At 53.6% G+C, this 24,511-nt stretch overlaps 1 pseudogene; it reads right to left on the reverse strand.

Moving 5' to 3' along the window:
• Nucleotides 1-1,209: 1,209 nt before the first annotated feature.
• Nucleotides 1,210-3,937, reverse strand: LOC140595781 (AP-3 complex subunit sigma-1-like; annotated as a pseudogene).
• Nucleotides 3,938-24,511: the final 20,574 nt, after the last annotated feature.

Genomic DNA, 24,511 nt, shown 5'->3' on the forward strand with positions numbered 1-24,511 from the left:
CGCGGGGGGCGGGGAGCGAGGCGGGGGCGGGCGGCGCCGGCCCCGCCCCCGCCTCGCGCCCGCGCCGGGCCCCGCCCCCAGGAGGGCGCGCCGGGGAGGGCGAGGAGCGGCCCGCCTCATGACTATGCAGCAGGGGGCGGGGCCGCGGTGGGCGGAACCATCGGCCGCGGGCCGGCGGGGAGGGCGGGCCGAACCATCGGGCCGGCCGGGGCGCGACCTGGCGCAGGTGCGAGCCGGCGGGCCCCGCGCGGGCCCCTTTGTGCGCCTTCCCCCGGCGGGTGCGCACATGCGCCCGCGGCCCCCGGGCGGGGCTGCAGCGGCCGCGCCGGGCCCCGAGCGCACCTGTCCCCGGGGCCCCAGTCGGCGGGCCGGCCGCGCCCCGGGGTGACCTCCGCGCCCTCCGGGGTTCGGTGCCCAGCTCGGGGCTGCGCGCCTCGGGCCGCTCCTGCGCCGCGCTGCAGCCGCTGTGGCTCGGCGGTTTACGGGGAGGGCTGCGGCGGGGCCTGTGCTGGGGGCGCGGCTCGGGGACCCCACGGAGTGCGGAGGCAGCGCGAAGTGCAGATGCGCGGGGCCCCCCGGGCGGCTCGGCGGCTGGGCGAGGGCCTCTGGCTCAGGTCGTGACCCCGGGGCCCTGGGATCCGGGAGGCTGCCCTGCTGATGCGCGCACAGCACCGACATCTGGGAGCCTACGGCATTTAAAGAAACGTCTCACTTTTTGAAACACAGTTGCCAAAGCACAGAGGCGCGCCTGGGGTAGCCGTGGGGATGCAGTTCAGAAAAGAAACAAGGATCACCCCGGAACTGCCCGGTGCCTTCAAAGCCGCTGAGCAGAAAAGCGACATTAGACTTCCATCCTGGTTTTGCACGACTTTTTTTTTTTTTTTTTTTAATTTATTTTTGATAGTCATACAGAGAGAGAGAGAGAGAGAGGCAGAGACACAGGCAGAGGGAGAAGCAGGCTCCATGCAGTGGGAGCCTGACGTGGGACTTGATCCCGGGTCTCCAGGATCGCGCCCTGAGCCAAAGGCAGGCGCCAAACCGCTGCGCCACCCAGGGATCCCCTTTGCACGACTTCTATACAGTGTGTTGGCCTGAATCCAAGAGCAGAAGTGAAGACTGTCTCTATTTTTGGTGAGCAGCTGCATGGTGAGCTTAAATGACTTTTGCCCCTAGATTTCACCTGGGGCTGTGGCCCTTTTAATTTTATTACTAAGTGGGCAGATTTGGCACTTTTATACTGAAGTCGCCAATGGTGATATTTCTTGGGATCCGAGGAAGATTCATATTCTTCACAGCCGATATAGCACCGGCTCCAGCTCCGGCTAGCCAGCCTCAGAGTTCTCGTTTATCACGTGCATCGATTTTTTTTTTAAGATTTTATTTATTTAGGGGATCCCTGGGAGGCTCAGCGGCTTGGCGCCTGCCTTCGGCCCAGGGCGTGATCCTGGAGACCCTGGATCGAGTCCCATGTCGGGCTCCTGGCATGGAGCCTGCTTCTCCCTCTGCCTGTGTCTCTCATAAATAAATAAATAAATAAATAAATAACCTTAAAAAAAAAAGATTTTATTTATTCATGAGAGACACAGAAAGAGAGGCAGGGACCCAGGCACAGGGAGAAGCAGGCTCCCTGCGGGGACCCCCATGCAGAACTCAATCCCAGGACCCCAGGATCACACCCTGAAGGGAAGGCCGACGCTCCACCATTGAGCCACCCAGGTGCCCCATCACGTGCATCGGTTTGCGTTAACAATCTCATTCATGTTGGTCTCCAAAACCACCCCCCCCCCCACGTCACCATTTCAGCAAGAGTACTGTGAACCTCCTCTAGATGGAAAAGGTCAAATCCAGCTCATGGGTGTTTTCAAAACACCTGTCCCATGTTTCCCCAAACACATGCACGAGACCTAAAATGCCAAGTTCACTCTCTGAAGAACGCACACAGAAGACAAAACATAAGGTGACATAACGTCTACGAATCAGCTTGCTATGGAGCCTCTCAACGTAGGGCTGGTGGAACTGGGAGAGCCAGGCCTCCCGAGGGAGTTGAAGATGAGGATCCATCCACACTGAACCAGACTGGAGGGGGGGCACACAAGGCTTTGGGATGTGGCTGGCCATCCTTCCCCACCCGCCTCTCCCTCAAGAGCGCGCTCTGCAGGGGTTCTGGAACCCGGAGAGAGGACCTGGGTGCGTGGGGTCACGTGACAGCCGGTACAGGTCACGAGGCCCATGAGCCCCGGGGCTCCGCTCCCCTACTCTGTGGCCTCTGTGCTCTGGTTTCCTCACTGTACCCCGTTGATCTTCGAACCTTTCTTCCTTTCACTGGGGTGGGGGGGAGACAAAGGGCTGGGGGCGCCGCCAGCAATCACCTCCAGTTTTTGCAGCCCTGATGCTGTGCAGCAGGGCTCGCTGAGGACAAAGCCCAGCTGATAACCCGCAAACAACCCCCAGCCAGGGTGGGATGTGTGACATTCTTCAGGAAGTTTCCAATTGTCTTCATGTTAATGCCTCGCCTGAGGGAGAAGCAATCTTTAACGTGACAATGGCAAGGCCTCCCGCATCTAGGTCCTCCTTAGCAGATGACAATTCTGAAGTCCTCCCGGACTCCCAGGCATAGCCCCACCCAGGCCCCGGGGCAGCCGTTCTTCCTGCCCACGGGTCCGTCCCGGGGCTTCCATAAACCCCCCCACTCTGCACCAAAGACACCCCCGGAATCCTTTCTTGGTCGTCGGCTCCGGGCCTCACCTGTATTCCAAAACTTCACCAGTCACCACTAATGGCACAAAGGTACTTAATGCCCTGCGTGGGGGAGGGCTCCAGGTTAAGGCTGCAGGCGGTGGGGGGAGGCAGGGCTTGAGCTGGCCTTGACGGATGGCTAGGATCTGGAGGCATCAGTAAGGAAAATGAGCGAGAAAACCACTTAAAAATAAGGCCAGGTCTTGGGATCCCTGGGTGGCTCAGCGGTTTAGCACCTGCCTTCAGTTCAGGGCGTGATCCTGGAGTCCGGGGATCGAGTCCCACATGGGGCTCCCTGCATGGAGCCTGCTTCTCCCTCTGCCTGTGTCTCTGTCTCTGCCTCTCTCATGAATAAATAAATAAAATCTTAAGAAAAAAAATAAGGGCAGGTCTCTAAGCTTATTAAGGCAGCCAAGGTGGCTGATGTATAAACTGCCCCGGGTTGCATGGGTGGACAGGGGCCCCAAGGCACCAGCAGTGCTGGGCTGCAATTATGGGATGATCTTTTTTTTTTTTTCTTTTTACTTTTTTACTCATGAGACATACCGCAAGAGAGGCAGAGACACAGGCAAAGGGAGAAGCAGGCACCTTGCAGGGAGCCCGATGTGGGACTCGATCCCTGATCCCAGGATCACGACCTGACCTGAAGGCAGACGCTCAACCACTGAGCCACCCAGGCATCCTGATGGGGTGATTCTTTTAAAACTATGAGTCAGGGGGCACCTGGGTGGCGGCTCAGTCACCTTTGGCTTAGGTCATGATCCCAAGGTCCTAGGCTCAAGCCCCGCATCGGGCTCCAGATCAGTGGAGAGTCTGCTCCTCTCCCTCTGCTCTTGTTCTCTCTCTCAATAAATAAGTAAATAAAACCTTAAAAGTGTATAAGTCAGATCATGTCACTGCTCAGCTCAACCCCTTGGAGGCTCCCCATCATATTCGCTGTAAAAGCCAAGTCCTTACAGTAGTAGCCAAAGGGGACCTGCAGGATTCTGTGCCCCTGGGACACTTGGGTGGCTCAGGGGTTGAGTGTCTGCCTTTGGCTCAGGGATGGAGTCCCTTCGAGCTCCCTGCAGGGAGCCTGCTTCTCCCTCTGCCCGTGTCTCTGCCTGTGTGTGTGTGTGTGTGTGTGTGTGTGTGTGTGTGATGAATAAATAAATTAAATCTTAAAAAAAAAATTCTGTGCCCCTGGGCACCCTGACGTCATCCTGCCCCCACACCCTTCAGCCTCCCTCCTGCTGCTCCCTCACTCCAGGTGTATTGGGCCTCGGGGTGTTTGCACTGGCTGTTCCTCTGCCTGAAGCACTCTTCCCAAAGGGCTCTGCTTGGCTTCCTTCAGTTCTTAAGATCCTTTCTCAAAACGTCGTCACAAACTCCGGGCTCTCTCCCTAGCAGCTCACCTCACTTTCTTCTCCAGGGAACTTGCGTAGCTACGTGGAACATACTGTATAGGTGGGTGACGAGGTAACTTATTGACTCCGTCTACTGTTTCACCACCACCACCACCCCAGACACATGCAAACACTAGAATTTACACTTCCTAAGAGCACGAATTTCACTTCACTGATGGATGCTGAGCACCTGGACGGGTGCCTGGCAAACTAGTATTTGCCGAACGCATGAGTGAAGGTGTCTAAGACCCGGTGTGTTAGCAGTCCATCGCTTTGTAACAAATTACCACAAACTTAGTGGCTCCAAACAACACGTATTTATCATCTCACGGCTTCTGCTCCTCGGGAATCCAGGCCTAGCTTGGCTGGGTCCTCTGCCTCAGGGTCTCACAGGTGCCAGCCAGGACTGGGGGCCTCCTTGGAAGGCTCCACTGGGGATGGATCCATCTCCAAGCTCACCTGGTTGTTGTCAGGGCTCATTTCCTGGTGGGCGGATGGTCTAAGGGTCTCAGCTCCTTGCTGGCATTTGGCAGGAGGTCACCTTCAGTTTCTTGCCACCTGGACCTCTTTATGGGGTAACTCATGACCGGGCAGCTAAGGCCAGCAAGGAACAGAGTCTGCTAGGAAGACAGAAATAACTTTTTTTTAAGATTTTTTTTTTCTTTTAATTCGAGAGAGAGGCAGAGACACAGGCAGAGGGAGAAGCAGGCTCCATGCAGGGACCCCGACGTGGCACTTGAACCCGGGACCCCGGGATCACGCCCTGAGCCCAAGGCAGATGCTCAGCCACCGAGCCACTCGGGCGTCCCAGAAGTGACATCTCATCACCTTTGCTGTACTCTATTGGTGAGAAGCAAGTCCCAGGTCCCGCTCACACTCGAGGGGAGATCACACGAAGACATGACCTCCAGGAGGAGAGGATCCCAGCAGGCCACCTCAGGGGCTGCTCACACGAGACAGTTTCCTTGTCCGTGTTAAAGAGACAGTTGTGGGGGGCTCAAGGGGTTAAACATCCAGCCCTTATTTGGCTCAGGTCATGATCTCGGGGTCGTGAGATGAAGCCCCACATTGGGCTCCGTGCTCATCAGTCAGCTGGAGATTCTCTCTCCCTCTGCTTGCTGTCTCTCTTCATCTCTCTCTACAACAAATGAATGAATGAATGAATGAATGAATCAATCAATCAATCAATACATAAATATCTTAGAGAGAGACGCTTGTGGTATGGTCAAAGGAGCCCTGGGCTTGCAGCCCGCAGTCCGGGTACAAAGTCTGGCTTTGCCACTTGCCAGGTAAACCCCAGGAGGCAGTTTCACTCAGTTCCCTGTCTTCAGGGGGGCCGCGGTACCTGTCTGAGAGGCTTGCGCAGAGGGGAAAATGGGGCGGCAGATGGAAAGTGTGGGGGCGCCGGGCTAGCGGCGCTTGTGAAGAGCTCCGGCTGGGAGGAGGGTCCCGACGCGCACTTTCATTCCCAAGCCTTGGCTTTCTCGAGAGACCAGTCCCGACAGTGAGGTCCTAAGAGATCAGGAGACGCTGTCCTCACCACCATCCCTCAAGGATCCCAGCAAAACGCGGCCGGGGAACGGCAGCCGCGGCCACGTGCGGGGCGGACCGATGTCCAACCAGCTGTGGACCGAAGGAGAATCCTGAGCCTGCGGGTCCGCAGGCAGCGTGTGCCAGACGCCCGCCCTCCTGACTCCCAATCCGGAGAACCGGTAAGACGGTGCGAGCGATGGGGGAAAGGCTTAGGCTTCGGAGCCGACGGCCAAGAAAGAATTCTTGAGATATCTTTGGTTCGAAAAGGTGATTTTAGGGCACCTGGGTGGCTCAGGGGCTGAGCGTCTGCTTTTGGCTCAGGGCGCGACCCTGGGGGTCCTGGGATCGAGTCCTGCATCGGGCTCCCCACATGGAGCCTGCTTCTCCCTCTACCTGTGTCTCTGCCTCTCTCTCTGGGTCTCTCATGAATAAATACATAAAATCTTTAAAAAAGAAAACAAAGGTGGGATGCCTGGGTGACTCAGCAGTTTGGCACCTTCCTTTGGCCCAGGGCGTGATCCTGGAGACCCCGGGTCGAGTCCCACGTCAGGCTCCCCACATGGAGCCTGCTTCTCCCTCTGCCTGTGTCTCTGCCTGTGTCTCTGCCTCTCTCTGTGTGTGTCTCATCTCTCGTGAATAAATAAATAAAATCTTAAAAAAAAAAAAGTGATTTTACTAAAGCATGGGGTCAGGACCCATAGCCTGGAAGAGCTGCCCTGGGGTCACGAGGAGTGGCCCATGATACACTTTCAAGTTGGGAGGGGTGAGGGAGAGTGTAAGTCTCTGAAGAATTTTGGGAGCAAGGTTTCCAGGACCTCAAGGGGGTTCGCTGTTGTTGGGAAAAGCTCATTTATTACCGTCTAACAAAACCCGAGGCATGAGACCCTCCAGATGGATTTGGGTGGCCCGTGTGTTGGGGATGATCGCTAACACGTATCTGAGTAGAGATAAATGACATTTCTAAAGGAATTGTTATATGTGAAAGCAGACTTGCAGGGTCCCCGGGGTGGGGCTAAGATTGCCTTTAGCCCTGAGCAAAGTGTCACCATCGAGGAGGTGACTCCGTAGAGGGAGGTCACTCTGCCTGTTTCAAGGACTTGTCAGTGGGCTGTAGGCAGTCAGGACATTGAATAATTTCTCTTCGGCCTTTGTTTCCCACATCGCAAGCAGTTCAAAGGAAAGCGGGAAGGGCAGACACACTTATGGGCCAGGAACATTGGCGTGGACTTGCAAGCAGGTGTGGGGTGAGGGTTGCCCCCCCCACGCCCGTGGTTTTCATGCCAACGGGCAAAAGTCGCCTGCATCGGTGTCTGCTCTCCACAACTTGGGCTGTAGAAAAGCTCCCAGGCGAGGAAAAGCTGGAAGCAGGTAACCCAGAGGCTGAGCTCTAAAGAAAGCAGTTTCCCACCAGAGACCCCGAGCCAGCCTTTCTGGGAAGAGTGATCCTTATTCCCTGTAGGTACCAGGTGGGGAACTTCAAATCCACTCGGGAGAGGGTTCTGTGCAGGGCCCCGACCCCCAGGGCTCCCCTGTGCAAGGCCTGCCCCCCTGAACCACCCGCCGGGGGGGGGGGGCGGGGGGAATACCGAGCAGGTATTCGAAGTCGCACCCGGGTCACCACCCAAACCCTGGCGAGTGGAGGGGGCCTGAAGCTGGCCGGCCACGCTCTGTCGCTCCCCGGAAGGCTGGGGGTGCCTCTGTCTCAGCCCGACCAGGGCAGGCCTCCTCTGCCCGTGGCAGCAGCGAGTGACCGGGTGACCGGGCGGCCAGCAACTCCTGACACCACGGCTGCCTCGGTTTCCCGGCCTGCCCAGCCCGTTTCTAAATTAGCTTCAGAGGCAAGAGGCATTGTCTGGTGGTGTCATTTTTGCAAAAATCTGTTTCTCGTTGAAGTTACAAAACTCACAACACGGAAGCCCCCGCAGAGTCCAGCTGACTGTCCCACCCGCTGCTGCCCAGGGTCGGGGGCCCGGGGAGGTGGGGGGACAGCCCACCCACCTGCGCCTGAAGCTGCCAGCCAAGCCGGCACCCCTCGCTGGTCTGAGAGATGGAACCGATAAGCAGAAGTGCGCTTGTCTTCATTGTTTGTTACGAAGAGTGACCCAGTCGAACCACTGCTCGAAAGCCTCTTGCTCACGCCCGTTGGTATAACGTCCCCGAGGGTCCTCTGTGATGTCCCTGTTGTCGCATGTGACAGGTCGGCCTTCCTGTACACACATTGCTTTTATTAAGGTACACTTGAGGGGGGCAGCCCGGGTGGCTCAGTCGGTTGGGCGTCTGCCTTCGGCTCAGGTATGATCCTGGGATCCTGGGATCAAGCCCCACATCGGGCTCCCTGCTCGTTGGGGCGTCTGCTTGTCCCTCTGACCCCCAGCCCGCTCGTGCTCTCACTCACTCAGTCTTTCTCTCTTTCTCAAATAAATAAATATATAAATTTATAAAAAGTATACTTGACCGGGGATCCCTGGGTGGCTCAGTGGTTTGGCGCCTGCCTTGGGCCCAGGGCGTGATCCTAGAGTCCCAGGACCCCTGGGTCACACCGTGAGCCGAAGGCAGATGCTCAACCACTGACCCACCCAGGCATTCCTTTCTCTTTTTACTTTTCTTTTTTCTTTTTTTAAGTAGGCTCCACACCCAGTGTGGAACCCAATGTGGACATTAAACTCACCACCCTGAGACCAAGACCAGAGCTGAGATCAAGAGTTGGACACTCAACTGAGCCACCCACATGTCCCATCTGTGCATTTTTTCCCATCTGTCCATTTTTAAATTAGATTGTGTGTTTTTTGTTGTGTTTTATGAGTACTTTATATATTTTGAGTATTAACCCCGTACCAAATACGTAATTTGCAAATATTTTCTTCCATTCCATAGGTCGTCTTTTTATTCCATAGGTCTCCTTTCTTGTGCAAAACCTTTTTAGTTTATCTTTGCTTTTGTTGCCTTTGCTTTTGGCATCCGATCCAAATACTCGTAAGACCGATGTCAAGTAGCTCACCACCTGTGTTTTCTTTTTTTTTCTTTCTCTTTTAAAGATTTTATTTATTTATTCATGACAGACACACACAGAGAGAGAGGCAGAGGGAGAAGCAGGCTCCATGCAGGGAGCCTGACGCGGGACTCGATCCCGGGTCTCCAGGATCAGGCTCCGGGCAGAAGGCGGCGCTAAACGGCTGAGCCACTAGGGCTGCCCCACCTCTGTTTTCTTCTAGGAGTTTCATGGTTTCAGGGCTCACATGCAAGCCTGTAATCCATGTTTAGTGAATTTTTGTGTATGGTTCAAGATAATGGTCTGATTTCTATATATATATATTTTCTCTCTCTCTCTCTCTATATATATATGTTTTTTTTTTTTTTTTTTTTGGCTTGGGGCTGTCCAGCTTTCCCAGCACCATTTATTGAAGAGACCGTCCTTTCCCCATTGTATACTGTTGCCTCCTTTGTCATAAATTAATTAATCTTATATATATGGTCTTATTTCTGGCCTCTCTATTCTGTTCCACTGAGCTAGGTGTCTGTTTTTGTGCCAGCACCATACTGTTTTGACTAGTACAACATTGTAATATATTTGAAATCAGGGAGGGTGATTACCTTTGGATTTATCCTTTCTCAAGATTGCTTTGGCTATTCGGGATCTTCTGTTCCACACAAAATTTAAGATTGTTTGTTCTCTACTGTGAATAGTGTTATTGAGATTGGACAGGGCTTGCCTGTGATAGGGCATGAATCTGTATATTGCTTTGGGTAATATGGACATTTTAACATGAACATAGAACATCTTTCCAGATCTTTCTGTCTTCTACAATTTCTTTCATCAATGACTTGGCTTTCCATGTAGATTTCCTTCCTTTTTAAGGCTGAATAATCTTTCATTGTTTGCATATACCATATTTTACTCATCCATTCATCTACCGATGGACACTTGGGTTATTTTCACCCCTTGACTATTGTGAATAATGCTGCTATGAATGTGGGTATACAAAAAGTGTTGTGTTGGGTTTTTTTAAAAGATTTTATTTATTTATTCCTGAGAGAGGCAGAGACACAGGCAGAGGGAGAAGCTGGCTCCCTGAGGGGAACCGGATGTGGAACTTGATCCCAGGATCCCCAGGGTCACGACCTGAGTCAAAGGCAGACGCTCAAACACTGAGCCACCCGGGGGCCCCAAAAAAGTTTTTTAAAAATTGTTTTTAAGAGCATGGATATCCAAATATCTGTTCCAGTTCATGAGTCCCTGATTCCAATTATTTTGGGTATATACCCAGAAATGGGGTTGCTGGATCATATGGCAGTTCTATTTTTAATTTTTTAAGGAACTGCCATCCTGTTTTTCACCATTTTACATTCCCATCAGCCACGTATAAAGGCTCCAATTTCTCCAAATCCTTGCCAACACTGGTTATTTTCTGTTTTTGTTTTTGTCGTAGCCATTCTAGTGAGTGTAAGATGGTATCAATGATTTTTAAAGACCATTTGGTTCTGAGTTTCTTTAGCTCCTGTCTCTCCCCTCCTGCCTTCTGAAATACTCAAGAGGTTAAATTTATAAGATAAGGCATTTCCTAAATGTGAAGATTTGGGAAATTTGGACTTACATTCCCCAGAGCAGTTGGAATGAATCCCTTTACCCGGCCCTGAGCTGTGCCAGCCAGACACTGCCCTGCCACTCTTCCCAGCTGGCTTTTGGCTTATGAACACATATGGCATTAGAGAATCAAACGAAGAAATTGCTTTTAAAAGATTTTTATTAATTGATTTAATTTCATTAGGAGGGTGCCTGGGTGGCTGAGTTGGTTACACATCTGTCTTCAATTCAGGTGATAATCTCAGGGTCCTGGGATTGAGCCCCCATGTTAGGCTCCCTACTCATCAGGGAATCTGCTTCTCCCTCTGCTTCTCACCTCTCTCATTCTCTCTCTTTCACTCTCTCTCAAATAAATAAATACAATTTTTAAAAAGTTTAAAAATAATAATTTCTTTTCATTAAGAAATCTATTCCATGGGCAGCCTGGGTGGCTCAGCGGTTTAGCGCCGCCTTCAGCCCAGGGCCTGATCCTGGAGACCCAGGATCGAGTCCCACATCGGGTCCCTGCATGGAGCCTGTTTCTCCCTCTGCCTGTGGCTCTGCCTCTCTCTGTGTGTCTCTCATGAATAAATAAATAAAATATTTTAAAAAAAGAAACCTATTCCATAGTATTCTCTGATGATATAAAAGGTGTATTTTAGGAAAAACAAATTCAAAAAATAATTAAAAGAATAAAATGTTTCACAGTTTTGCAAGTCTCTAATGTGTAGCTTAAGAGGAGATGGCTGGATTTTCATATCTGCTTCTGTGTTCAGTCTGTCGTGGTATATTGTTCTAGATGATGTATGTGAAGGAAATTTGGCCTCGCAGAGATGTGCAGTTGGAAAGTGCCGGAGTATTTATATAGATACTCCAGCAAAACCTATACGTAGATGTTTCTGAAAGGTGTGTGGCCATGTGGAGTCCGACACCGCATCAATGAACTTTTTGTGCTGTTAGCCTAAAATCCACTGGTCTCTCCGGCACTTCAAATGGACCTATTACCCATTCGTGATTTTGTCACACGGCCACTCCGGTCATTTGAAAAATAGTAATCCACTGAGTTATACAGATTCTTTTTTTTTTTTTTTTGAGATTTTTTATTTATTTATTCACAACAGACACACAGAGAAAGAGAGAGGCAGAGACACAGGCAGAGGGAGAAGCAGGCTCCACGTGGGGAGCCCGACGTGGGACTTGATCCGGGGTCTCCAGAATCACACCCTGGGCTGAAGGTGGCGCTAAACCACTGGGCCACCGGGGCTGCCTGAGTCCTACAGATTCTGCAAGTGTTGGTACATTTCACTAGACAGTATGAAAAGTCACAATTGTCAACATCACCACCTCATCCGAACAGTCTTTAGGCATTGGGATGTGATCAAGTTCAGAGTTCCAGAATTTTTTTTTAAGATTTTGTATATTTGAGAGAGGGAGAGAGCATGAGCCAGGTGAAGGGAAAAGGAGAAGCAGCCTCCTTGCTGAGCAGGGAACCCGACGCGGGGCTCGATCCCAGGACCCCTGGGATCATAACCTGAGCTGAAGGCAGATGTTTCACCAACTGAGCCAGCCAGGTGACCCCAAGTTTTTCAGAATTTTATTTTTATTTTTTTTTTAGTTTTTCAGAATTTTAATTTTTACTTGAGAGTTTGCATTTTATCACTTGAGAGCAAATCCCATCCGTTGCTTTCCTTGAAATGGCAAACTTACTTTGTTCATTTTTAAGAAAATGTCTGCCAAATCCCCGAGTCTAAATAGGCAAAAGTTTGTCTGTCACTTGTGCTTTCAAGTGAGAGGGGTGTTCCATGGAGAAACAGCAGCCGCGGCGGCTCAAACCATCACCCAAGCCTTCCTCCAGGCATCGCCCTACTTGGGGCCGCAGCGGAGGAACTGATGAGGGCACTTCCCATTTCCTTACACAGAATATCAAAACTCGCATATCCAGCGGTCAGACCTTATGGCAATTGGTTGATACATTCTGCTTCCTCAGCACATCCTTAGAGAAACCATCCTGTTGTTTTTTATTTTAAGATTTTATTTATTTATTCATGAGAGACCCAGAGAGAGGCAGAGACACAGGCAGAGGGAGAAGCAGGAGCCCGATGCAGGACGCGATCCCAGAACTCCGGAGGCAAAGGCAGACGCTCAACCGCTGAGCCACCCAGGCGTCCCTAAACCATCCTGTCTTGATGGTGAGTGGGTGCAGGCGCAGAGCCCATGACTTGATGCCACTGCCTGGATGTGCCGAGGAGCCCGGGTTTTTCCCACCGTTGCTCCCGCACCAGCTCGGCCCAGGTCCCTGGGAAAAAGGCGAGTAGCATCTCGGTGTTGTTATAACCATAGTTCTGACCACAGACACTCCCCTGAATGGGTCCAGGGGGTCCTTGGGGCCCACGGGCCATGCTCTCAGAGCAGCTGGTTGGACACCCTTTAAAAAGATATTATTTATTTGAGAGAGAAAGAGAGAGAGAAGAGAGGACGATCAGCTCTGCTGAGCGTGGGGCTCCATGCGGGGCTCGATCCCAAGACCCTGAAATCATGACCGGAGCCGAAATCAGATGCTTAACCGACTGAGCCCCCCAGGCGCCCCACCTGGTTGGACTTTAATGTCACACAGAAGAGGGGGCGTTCTTTGAACTGACTTCTGATTTGTTACGCAGCAGGATCTCTTTCTGGAGTTTTCTTCCCCTCATCTACATCTCTCACTTGCTTATTAAGCTGTAATGAGAGCCCAGAAGGTGCAAGGTCCCCTGCTGGGTGTTACATGCTACGTGCAATCCTGCCTGCTTTTTACTCTAATTGGAGTTGAGTTTTTACACCCTCCTCCGGGTCACACCCAGCACGTGCCAGGAGCCGTTCAAATACCATAATACAGTGTATGCTCCAGCGATTCTCCAAATTATCCGATTCTGCAACCTGATAGACGCCGGCTCTTCAAAGAGATCATTTCTTGATGAAGTCAATGAACAGTCGAAACATGATCACCAGCATCAGGACAGAGCCAGCCAGCGAGGATGCCCTGGTTTCAAGGAATTCAGGAGGATTTTAAGTCTTCCAAGGCATGTTCTCGCTCTCCGTGGCTCTAAACCACCAATCAGTCCTAGAGAGAGAACTAAAAATCCCCAAGTTTTGGAAACCATGTAACACACTTAACAATAAACAACATGTAGCATAAAGTTTGCTGCTTTGACTGTATGTCGGGGGCAATGACCTCGAGAGCAGGCACGTTGCTGTGTCCACAGAGCGCTTCCATCTGGCGGGGGGGGGGGGGGGGGGCTCTGTGCCTCGTCCCTGGTACTCACGGTTCTTCTTTCCATCTCCTCCAGGTGCCTCGTACGCGTGGGATCACGCAGCCTTTGTCCTTTTGTGACCGGCTTATTTCATTTGGCATCGTGTCCTCGGGGTTCACATTACGGCGCGGGTCAGAATTTCCTTCCCTTTTAAGGCTCAATGATAGTCTGGTGTATGTGTAAAAAGAGACAGGGAATGAGAAAGAGAATTTCTAGACTAGGTCAGTGATCAGCTAAAACCTAATACCCCACGGCGGGCAGAGGAGGGGCCCACGCTGCACAACAGAAGCAGGCGGGGGTCGCGGGGGCACAGCGGCTGTGTGCACGTCCCCCTCGACGGGGGGCTGCCGACGTGCTCAGACGGGCTGAAGGAAGCACAAGGGGCAGGAACTGTGAAGTGACCCAAGTGTGTGCAGCTGGCTCTGGGCGCGGGCTTAGCTGCACGGGGGCGGGGCGGTACCTCCCCAGCTTTGGAACCTGTGATGCTTAGTTTTGTACCTCAGCTTGGCTGGACCATGGTGTCCAGATGTTTGGTCAAGCACCAGTTTAGATGTGGGCGTGAAGGTTTCTTTTAGATGCAATTAACATGTAAATCAGTAAAGCAGATTACTCTGCATCAGGGGGGTGGGCCTCGGGGGTGGGCCTCGTCCCAACAGTGGAAGGAAGGTCTTGAGAGCAAAGACAGGTTCCCCCCAGAGGCAGGAATCTACCAGCAGACAGCCTTTGGCCTTGGACTCAAGCTGCAGCATCATCTCTCTCTCTCTCTCTCTTTAAGATTTTATTTATTTATGGGAGGGCAGGGAAGGGCAGAGGGAGGAGAGAATCTCAAGTAGATTCTGCGCTGAGTCTGGAGCCCCAGACAGGGTTTGATCTCACAACTCTGAGATCATGACCTGAGCTGAAATCAAGAGTTGGATGCTCCCCTGACTGCACCACCCAGGTGCCCTGAGCTACAACACCATCTCCTTTTTTTTTTTTTTTTTTTTAAGATTGTATTTATTTAGTTGAGACCGAGACAGAGAGCACAAGTGAGGAGGAGAGGGAGAAGCAGGCTCCCCGCTGAGCAGGGAGCCCGACGTGGGGCTCGATCCAAGGACCCTGGGATCATGCCCTGAACTGAAGGCAGACGCTCAGCCACTGAGGCACCCAGGGGTCCCACCCTCTTCATTTCTATTTAGGCCTTTATGATGGCACATGGAGGCCGTCAGGACAGCAGGCAGGCACTGTGGACTGCCACGGCTGCTGTGGACGGTTCTGGAAGGCCTGTGCCAAGTTAGCCACTTACCCGTGGTTCTTCCTGGCGGGATTACACAGTTGAGTGTCAGCCTCAGAGAAACAGGCCTTCAGGGATGCCGGGGTGGCTCAGCTGTTGAGGGTCTGCCCTCGGCTCAGGGCGTGACCCCCGGGTCCCGGGATCGAGTCCTGCATCGGGCTCCCCCACAGGGAGCCTGCTTCTCCTTCCTCCTGTATCTCTGCCTCTCTCTCTGTGTCTCTCATGAATAAATAAATAAAATATCTTAAAAAAAAAAACAAGAAAAAAAAAAACGTGCCTTCCAATCCCACCTCCCGCTCCCGTCTGCCCACAAAGGGTGTAAGGCTGCCCCTCCTGCCCGTGCAAGCCCCCAGGGCTCAGACACTCCTGCCTGGGGGTGCAGGGGGGCAGAGAGGTGGTGGCCTGGCTGCAGGCCCCTCTCTGGCCTCCCCGCCCACTGGCAGGCCGCATGGCCCTCGCGGGGACCCAGGTCCACTGGAGCCTCTGGGGAGGCTGCAGGTGGGCGCCCAAGGGGTGAGGAGCGGGCGGGCTCTGAGCGCAAGCTGAGCGCACGCAGACACCTCGCGCCAGAAAAGTCTTCTGTTCCTTCTTGCCCGTCCCTCTCCCTCTCGGCTGTTTCCTAATCCTGCTGAAATGAGCCTTTAGCATCTCTTGAGACATCAGAGGATGGAGCTGCTGTTTCTGTAGCAAGTTTTCAACGAGGAAAAAGCAAAGCACAAAGCCTGGGCCGGACCCGAGGGCTGGGTCCGACGGCCCGCGCGCCATGCGGCTGTGTGTCTGTCCGCCCCGCGGCCTGTCCGGCTGGACCCACTCTTGCCTGTCACCTCCACACGATTCCGTACCTGCAAACGCGTGTACTCTTGTGTGCAAATGGGCAGGATCCGTGGAGGGAGGGATTCTTTTTCCAGAAAACAGAAAGAGCTCACGGAGCTTTAGAGCTGGAGGGAGGCTCTCTGGGTCCTTTTATGGGGAGGGACCATCTGGACAAGTTCAAGGCGCAGAGAAGACGAGGTCCGGGTCCCCCTCCCAGCGGGTGCTCTTCACTGGTATCTGGGTGTCCCCTTTTCCTACCTTTGTTCATTGTGAACAAGGGACACACGTTCTGGCCTAATAAGGCTCTTTAGAAGGTTTGTCACCAACAGGATGGAATCATTTATAATTAGGGGCGCCCGGTGGCTCAGATGGCTGGGTGTCTGCCCTCAGCTCGGGTTGTGATCTCCAGGTCTTGGGATCAAGCCCCGCATTTGGATCCCAGCTCATCAGGGAGTCTGCTCCTCCCTCTCCCTCTCCCTCTGCCTCTCCCTCGCTTGTGTTCTCTCTCTTTCTGTCTCTCTCTCTCAAATAAATAAATTAAAGAATCTTAAAAAAAAAAAAGGGGGGAATCATTTATAATTAGCCTAACTTTTTCTAAGTCTATGTAAAAGTTTACAAGTCTTTTCAAAAGTTATTCCTTATTGGGGCACCTGGCTGACTCCGTGGAAAGAGTGTGTGATGCTTGATCTTGGGTCATGGGTTTGAGCCCCATGTGGGAGGCAGAGATTACTAAAAAACAACAAAAAAAAGGTACTTTTTGCTGACTTAAAGATCCCCCTGTGGGACGCCTGGGTGGCTCAGCGGTTGAGCGTCTGCCTGCGGCTCAGAACGTGACCCTGGGGACCCGGGATCAAGTCCCACATCGGGCTCCCTATGGGGAGCCTGCTTCTCCCTCTGCCTGTGTCTCTGCCTCTCTCTCTGTCTCTCATGAATAAATAAATGAAACCTTTAAAAAATAATAATAATTAAATAATCGGGAGGCCTAGAGGTATAGGATACTTCTGCATACATCTTCCTCCCCATTTTCAGCCACAACCACATTGCTTTTGTCCACAACTGTCATATTTGTCCAAGGTTCTGGGTTCCTGCTGCCCAAGCGCGGCTGAGCACCTGCAGGTGCACCCCCGCCCCCAGCCAGCGCCGTGGCCCATGCGGACCCGTACAGCCCAGGTCTCTGAGGGGTGCCGCCGACATCCCCAGGAGGCATTCTTGTCCTTTCGGGATATTTCACACCGGGTCATTCCCTTTATACTACCCCAGAAAGCTCCGGGCTTTGCAGGAAGCCAGCTGCAACGTCTTCTCAAACAGGCTTCTTCCGACGACGGATGCGTGTGCGTTGGTTCATCTTCACGCCCGCACAGACCTGACCGCACAGACCTGACCGCCCGTGTTCCTGTGCTCCGCTGCTCCCTGCCCTCAGATGCACTTTGCACGAGATCGGCCGCCGGTGAGGACAGGCCCGGTTTCCTCAGTGTATCCGCTTTTCTTACTGGCTCCCCGATTCCCCGAACTGGGGGGACATGTGGACCGAGTCGCACTGGTGGGAATGAACCAGCGTCTGCAGCCGCGTCTCTCCATCCAGGCTGCTCATCTGCTGCTGGGAACCGGTGATTTATAAATAAACATTTATTATTTATCATTCACGAGCCTGGAAATGTGACACATACGGAGATGCAGAGATAAATTATCAGCTAGTGGGCAACATATTTTTGATATATTGCGAATTTATTTCCTACGTTGCCGATTTGCCCAGATGGGCTTCCAGTTTGTCACACTAAGATGAAAGCCTCCGCGTAGCATCCGACGCCCCGGACGCTTCGTCTTCGTGTTTCATAGCCGTGGGTCCCGTGGGTCCTAATCTATTCTCTGTCTCCTTGTCAACGATACCTCCAGGGGTGATACAATCATTTGAGGGCCACAGAGCAATAACTCAGAATGTATTTATGTGCCATCCTCCTCTCCAAGAGGCAAAGGTACTCTGAGGACACTGCTGAACGTTCCTGCACGGCACACCAAGGAGGGCATTATTGTTATTATTATTTTTTTTTTAGCTTTTTATTTTGGAAATTGTCACATGCACCAAAGCAGAGAGAGAAATGTAATGAACCTCTGAGTACCCATCGTTCCACTGTAAGATTATCAATGTTTCCCAAGTCTTGGCCCATCCACTTCCCGTTGTTTTTCCCCCTCTTAAGGAGTTTCAGACAAATCCCAGACATCGGGTTATTTCACTGCAGCAGGAGAAAGTGTGATCCGTTCCATTTTATGGGGAAGAAGGGGCACCGTAAAGTGAGGCATCTCATCCGACACGTTACACCGAGTCTACGGTAGGATAGGCCTCGGGAGTGGTCCCCTCCATCCCGACACCCCTGCTCCTCAGAACAGACAAACTCCCATGAAATGATTTGCTTAGTTACATGTACAGCCGGTCACCAACTCCCTGGTGCTGGCTGTGGCCAAGATACTCAACCAGATTAAGAACATAGACAGATTTATCTCGGTCTATAAATATTTAAATGGGTTGAAAGAGTTCACTTCCTGAAGCTATCAGAGTCCCCTCGAAAGGATTAATTACAAGCTAAATCCCCAAAGTTACATTTAGGTGGAAAAGTCATTTAAAAATCCAAACAGGGATCCCTGGGTGGCTCAGCGGTTGAGCACCTGCCTTTGGCCCAGGGCGTGATCCTGGAGTACCAGGATCGAGTCCCACGTCGGGCTCCCTGCATGGAGCCTGCTTCTCCCTCTGCCTGTGTCTCTGCCTCTGTGTGTGTGTGTGTTTCTCATGAATAAATAAATAAAAATCTTTTTAAAAAAATACATAAAAATCCAAACAAAGGGAGTCATAAAGAGTAAATGTGGGAACTCGCGATCACCTGCAACTCTGAATAACATCCCCTACTCGCTTTTGTTGTTCCTGCCAGGAGAATTGACATCTTGGATGTCTGGGTTTTCTCCCGACCACTTTTCGAGCTTCGGGAACCCCTGGGTACCCGTCAGGGGAGCACGGCCGACACGTTGGCGTCCTCTGGTTCCCCCACAGGGCTGTGGCTTCCAGGGTGGCTCCCTCGGTCCCTGGCTGTGCCCGTGGGAAGCCGATGTGGCCTAACAGGAAGAATGTGGCAGGTCTTTGTGGCTAGTTCCTGGGAGGCGGCCTCTAAACCGTCAGGCCACACCTGCGTTTGTGCTAGGGAGGTAGGGAGGTGGCTAACGCCCGCCACAGCCTCAGGATGCCAGCCCTTCATGCCAGAGAGACCAACCTGGGTTACAGGGTTGGGACTTTGAGCCGAGTGATATCAGGCAAAACTTTTGATCTCTGGGGAAGAGGGGGTGCTGCAGATTGAGCTCAGCCACGTGACCTGTGATTCAACGTGCCCCAGTGATAAACCCCTGATAAGAACTCCAGAAGTCCCTCGCTCAGATGAGCTTCCAGGGCTGGGAACGTGGGGACGTGCCGGGAGGATGGTGCACCCGAGGGCCCAGACGCTCTGCATTTGAGCCCCGCCCCCTTGACTTCACCTTGAGGTCTCCTCTTCCGGCAGGTCTTGATCTGTGTCCTTTACGGTGAAACTATAAGCACCATCAAGTGCTTTCCTGAATTCTCTGAGTAGTTCTAGCAAATGATCGAGCCAGAGGAGGAGGTAGGAATTCTCGAATCCGCAGCCAGTCGGTCAGAAGCACGAGTGTAAGCTGGGACCCCTAGAGCGCAGCTGGCATCTGGAGCGAGGGCCATTGAAGGGAGGGGGGCTGCGGGGTCTGCACCACGCCCGGGAGCCTCTGTCAGGGTCACACTGTCCCGGCGCGATGGCCCTGAGCCGATATTACAGGTGCGCCTCGGGCTGGACAGTAATCAGACCCGCATCCAGCCCCAGCCCTCAGCACAGCAGCTCAGGGGCCAGGCCAGGGCCGGAGGGTGGATCCGGGGTGGGTCAGCTGCTCTAGCACCTCCCCCTGCGCTACTGCTTTATGTCCTCAAACAGGCGTATTGGATCTTATTGTGGAATAACACACACCTTGTTAGAAGCTCAAATGCAGAAGCAAATAAATAAAAATATAGTAGCCAAGAGATGAAGATGGAGGTGCCCACTATCCCCTGGAAGAGGTGTCCCTTCCAGACTCTCCAAGGCATTCCAGCAATTTTGAGGAGAAGGGTTGGCCCTGGGTCCCCGGGGAGGACAGAGGTGCTGGCCCCGCCAGGTCTGTGCACCCCTCTCCCTCTCTGGGCCCAGAGGGGCCACCCGCACCGGCTGCTTCCTGGGCTCCCTCCTTCTGGCTCCCAGAATTCAGAGGGTAGGAGGGAAGGGAGGTGGAGCTCAGGCCCAGGCCCCCGTGGGTGCGGTGTCCATGCCCCACTGCCCGCGTCCCGCATTCATCTGCCTCCTTGGCTTCAGCGAACCGCTGCCTCCCTTTGTCCTCTCCTGATGGGCTCCCAGCCTGAGATAACTTTGTGTTGGGAACTAACAGCGCAGCATCCCTTGGCCGCCCGCATAAAGTGTCTCCAGGTCCCTCGGGTTGAGAGCGCTCCGTGTCCCACTGGCCCTGGCCAGCACGTGGGCAGAGGGCAGCAGACAGCAGCCTGGGCCAGGTGAGAGGTGGCTGGGGCCCTTTAGGAGCAGAAGCCACCTGCCGGCCACAAAGGGTTGTCACGGAGACGCCCGGGATCGTTCTGGGCAGTCCAAGTCCAGGAGAGAGGACAGGGCGGCCAAGGCCACTGAGGAGAGCAGGCAAGGCCAGGTACCCCGTGCTGGGCGGGCCAGGCCATCCCCGTACAGACTGTGCAACGGGGGTGGTGAGGCCCCTCGTCGTCGTGGGGAACGCAGAGGCCCGAGGTCTCTGAGGTCTGAGACGTGGAAGACCAACATCCATGAGCAGGAATAACAGCAAACCCCGGAGAGGACTTGGGTGGTTGGCCACGTGACGGCGTCTCAGGTCACCACACGATGGGCGAAGTTTTGGGGTGACTCAGCACCTGCATGGCTCCGATGCCCCATAGCAGAGTCCCCCGAAGTTTCCAGACCTTCTCAAGGTCTGGGCATTGGTCAAAATGTAGATTATTAAAACATATATATTAAAAAATGTAGATTATTGATGCTGACAATAATGAACGTCACCTGATCCCCCAGAAAACAGCAACCTCGAGAAGCCCCCACTTCCCCGTGTGCCTCGGGTGAGACTCCCTGCCCGTCTTTCTCTCTGTTCTCTCTGTTCCCGTACGGCTCACAAAGATGCCCTTTTACACGCAGACTCTCCAGTTTCCCGTCCTTTGTCTCATCCATAGTTAGCTGAGATTCGAATTGTCCCAGCAAGACCGGCTAGACAGAGACAAACATTTCCCGCTCAGCAGACCGACCGAGCCCCCCTCGGCCGGGTGGTAGTGACACCGTGAGTCACCCACTTGTAACTCGTCCCACCTTCCCTGCAAAAGTCCAAGGCGAGACCCCCCCGATCTGTGGATGGGGCCCCCGCTTGTTGCAGTGGCCCACAGAAAATCGTTCTCCTTGCTTGTTGGTCTTGTCCTGGCAGCGCCCTCTGCGGGCCCAGGAATCAGCATTTCCACCAGCACCCTTGGGTGATTCCTGCAGGATCACGTGTGAGCCGCTGGGCCGCGCGGGCCCCGGTGTGCCCCGGGCAGGGCATGCCGTGAGGGCTGAGCAGTGGGCCCTCTGAAGGATGCTTTCTGCATCTTCGGTGGGGGGTGGCATAGGGGTGCAGGGGGGTGGGGAGTGCATGGGGGGGCGGGGGCGCCACCACGCAGGAGTCCGCTCTCCCCACTGCCCCGTTCCTGACCCTGTGTCCGCGGGCCACTCTGATTTGCCCTGGGGTCGGGGGGTGGGGGGCGCAGAGAGCAGACTACAGTAAATCACGGGAAAGGATTTTGAAGTCAATACATTTGTTTTCGAAAGCACGGAGCACGGAGCACGCGGTCGGAGCTTCTGTCTCCAGCAGCTCCTCCCCGCTCAGCCTTTTATGGGACTGTCATCATCACCCCCGCTGACAATGAGCGATTTCCTCCCTGGGAATATCACAAGGGCTGCGCTCCCTGCCAGGACCCCTTGGCTCCACATTCCTCCCTGAGTCACAGCCCGAGGCCGCTCGCGAGGAGGGAGCAGCTGCGGGGCCGCACATCTGCGAGTCATTTGAACATTTTATGAATAATAAAAACTATCCATTACGCAGACTTATACATTATATATTAACCCGATACCTCTACGATTACACTACCCGCGGTCTCCTTCGGCGGACGCATTTTTTCCTAATGACACTCTGACTCCAACAATAAATCCGAATATCTAAAACGTTGCTCTCCGGTAACACGACATAAAATTTCCGACTCTCTGTGTTGTCAGCTCTTTAGGAACGACAACCATAAATTACAGCAGTCACTGAAAAGACAAGAGAGACATGGAAACCCCCAGAATGCTAAAAGCATGGGAGGAGAATTATGGTTTTAGGTTAAATAACCAAAAGACTGGAAAAAAAAATACAGGGGACATTAAAAGGATGCTGAAAAGTCAGCCTTAAACACAGTCCAAGCAGCATGAGCTCTGTGCGCGGCCCTCGGGGTGCGCATGACCTCGGTTTGCAAGTGGGGGCCTGGGGACGCTGTCAGGATGCTTTGAGGACCCCGGGCCCAGTGCCAAGGGACGAAGGGTGGACACACCAGGGTGGACACACCGAGAGGCTGGAGGAAGAAAAGTAGCTGCTTTAAGTATCATTCAGGCCAAGGCAGGGGGGCTCCTCCCGCAGGAGCATCTCGCTGGTAGCAGCGTGGAAAGGGCGCCTCTCGGGTCCTTCCTGCACGTGGGTCTTGGACAGGACGTCAGGTCCCGGGGCCTGAGTCTGTTTTCAGGGACGCCTTGTCTCCCTTTCTTGTTCTCATAAACTCTATCGTTGCCATTTTCTTGCTCAGAAACAGCTTTTAGGGGCACATGGGTGGTTCAGCGGTTGAGCGTCTGCCTTTAGCTCAGGTCATGATCCTGGATCCTGGGATCGAGTCCCGCATCAGGCTTCTCTGCATGGAGCCTGCTTCTCCCTCAGCCTGTGTCTCTGCCTCTCTCTGTGTGTGTCTCTCATGAATGAATAAATAAAATCTTAAAAAAAAAAAAAAACAGCTTTTGGTGGCATGAAGCTATGCCTATTGCCATGCGTGAGGCCTACATTTTTATTTCCAGAACATCCTTTCTCTTCTGCTTTCTCTCTTGTTCCAGCAGCAGTGACTTGCCATATGTTCCAGGGAAGATGGGGTTTCATGTTGGCTTGCCCCGGCTGGCTCGGAGCTGAGGAGGGTATATTTTAAGCCCCGTACTCAAAAATAAAAGCTTTGGCAAGGCTTCCAACAAACTGAAAACATCAAGATGTACTTGTAACCTGGGCTCTGATTAGTTTGGATTTTGAGAGATTTCTAAACCAGTGCTTCAAAGAAAGAGAGAAAGGGTAGTGGGTGCCAACGTGGAGGGATTGGTCCTGCCCCCGGGCCCGGGCAGGTGTCCTCAGTCATATGACACTCCCATCAAGGGGGTCCAGCTGGTGGCCAGGCCTTGACTGCCACGGACAGTGCAGAGAAACCTCCCTCTCCTCCCACCTTTGTCCCTTTCGTGCGTCTGCAAACTGCCGGCTGCCTGTCTGAGACGCTAGACTGGCACGGCTGCCCCGGGCTATGTTCAGTGTCCCGATTTGTCCCACCGGGCCACAGGAGAGACATGTCATCCTCTTTGGGTAAGAAGAGCTGCTTCTTCACAGAGTCCAACAGCCCAGCCCGCCTTCTGGCCTCTCCACCCGCAGAGGCCGAGGAGGGGGTTCATTGCCAACATTCCTGTTTCATTCCCAACGTGACTTAGGTTTATAGTCAGTTTGCAGGCGCCCAACCCGGTGCAGACGGGAGGTATCTGCAGTGTGCTGCAGGGCAGCAGACTGCGCGTGGCCCACGGCATGGGCCGTGCTCTGGAGGGCCCACCCTCTCGCTGGGGTGGCAGGCAGCCCTTTCACCCACCTGGCAGCCTACCTGGCCGCGTGGGCCCAGACACGTGCACGCTTCCAGGGCAGTGCCCGTAGTCAGGCCCCTGACCCCACGGCGGAGCCCTCTTCCCTGGTGTCACATAAGCATTTCCTTCTCTCTCTCTTTTTTTTAAAGATTTTATTTATTTATTCATGAGAGACCCAGAGAGAGGCAGAGACACAGGCAGAGGGAGAAGCAGGCTCCCAGTGGGGAGCCCGACGCGGGACTCGATCCCAGGACCCTGAGGTCACACCCTGAGCTGAGGGCAGACGCTCAACTGCTGAGCCACCCGGGTGCCCCTCACATATGTATTTCTGCTGAGAGCAAGACGTAGTGTTACCCGCGGACGTTCGGCCCGTGTCGGGGTGCTGCGCATCCAGGGCCGGGGGCGTGGGGCAGCGGTCACAGCTGCCTGTGCCTCTTGCACATCCTGTCGGGGAGCGAGAGGGGAGTCCTCAGGCAGCGGGACAGTCCCTCGGCCACAGGACTCCAGGAGCATTCAATATTTGCAAAAAGCCAAAAGCAGGCCGGGAACGCCAGCCCGGGGGCATCTTCCGCGATCTTTACTGCGAGGAAGGACGTGGCGCTGTGCCCGCTGACCGGGTCTCCGCTGCGTATTTGCTGCGACTTCACGGAGACAGACGGAGAGGCCCGCTGACCCCGGGCAGATCAAGGTGACACCCTCAAGACCCCGGATGTTCTGTGGGTTCTCCAGCCTCGTGGGGAAGATTCAATTGTGAGGATGGAATGCCATAAATCCACACTCACTTCCTGTGGGGGGCCATCCTGCCCGCTGTCACTTGCCAACCGCGTCCGTGTGAGCAAGCAGGACACTTACTCCCGCCCAGTGGGGACACTCCCATGCGGCCACAAGCTTTAGCCCCCACTAGGGTGCCGTGGGGTCCAGGCAAGGCTTCACCTGATCGCTGG

Source organism: Vulpes vulpes, chromosome 15, assembly GCF_048418805.1.
Source record: "Vulpes vulpes isolate BD-2025 chromosome 15, VulVul3, whole genome shotgun sequence".
Lineage (NCBI taxonomy): Eukaryota > Metazoa > Chordata > Mammalia > Carnivora > Canidae > Vulpes > Vulpes vulpes.